This window comes from Stegastes partitus, unplaced genomic scaffold (genome assembly GCF_000690725.1).
Source record: "Stegastes partitus isolate 25-593 unplaced genomic scaffold, Stegastes_partitus-1.0.2 Scaffold758, whole genome shotgun sequence".
NCBI classification, from domain to species: Eukaryota; Metazoa; Chordata; class Actinopteri; family Pomacentridae; genus Stegastes; species Stegastes partitus.
In genome coordinates, this window is record NW_007578489.1 from 327,442 (window position 1) to 328,498 (window position 1,057).

Here is a 1,057-nt window from a genome sequence, read left to right on the forward strand (position 1 = left end):
ACGACATCACACAAGGGGGCTTAAGAGAGAAGCTGAAGAGAAAATCAAGGATAAAAATGGATTAAGATATATAGTAGTTACTCCATGGCCTCTCATTTACCATAAGTTGGGCAATTCGTGAAATAGCCACGAAATTGCCATGAGACTGGGTTGACGTATGTGTTTGTGCAAGCGTGCATATGGCATGTGGGTGAGGCTGGCTAGTTACAGTTACGGAAAGTTAAGATACTGCAGGGTTGCTGCTGGTAAGTGATGTAAATGGGTCACGTTTCATGTTTAGGCTTTTAGGTTCCACATGTTTAGTGCGTTACTGGAAGATTTCACACATTTAGTTCTCCACGGATCATTCCTAATGAATGGCATCTTGTGAAATAAAATGAAAAGAAGCATCTATTATTATTATTACATTTATTTATTAGTCTTAATAGCACTTTAAAATTTAATAGCACTTCACAAGTCACAGTTTACAGTCTACTCTGCTCTCAGACAATTTTTTTTTACTCTGTTAAGACTGTGACCAAATGTAGTCTTTTTTAGAGTAAAATTTTCTTCAATTTGAGCAAAATATACTCTCCAAATTTCCCAGTGTAGTGGCTGAACACTCTCTCCATGTAGAAACGCAGCAGACGCAAGAAGCAGCACCTCTGACCCTCCTGAAAGAGACACACAAAGGTCAGAATACAGCACATAGTGGAAGACAGACTGAAGAACAAGTTGAATTAAACAAATATATGTGAAGAAAAGATGACCAAGAAAAGCACATGATCATTACTAACAGGAAAAACAACCCTAAACTACGGAAGCCGAAAACGGCGTTTAAAAAAAATGTGCGGCCATGACCGCTCTCGGCTTCCGTACTTAACAAAATAAACACAATAAACTTTTTTTCTCTCCAAAGGGTGACTTGAACAACTATCATGCTGCACTTTTTTTTTTTTTACTCCATCTGATCGTCCAGCTGCGCGCAACCGCTGCGTATTTTTACATCTTATTTCCCCTGTAGGAGTAACACGTGCATCAACTACTCACGCATTTGATGACATCGCTCTTGAGCTCG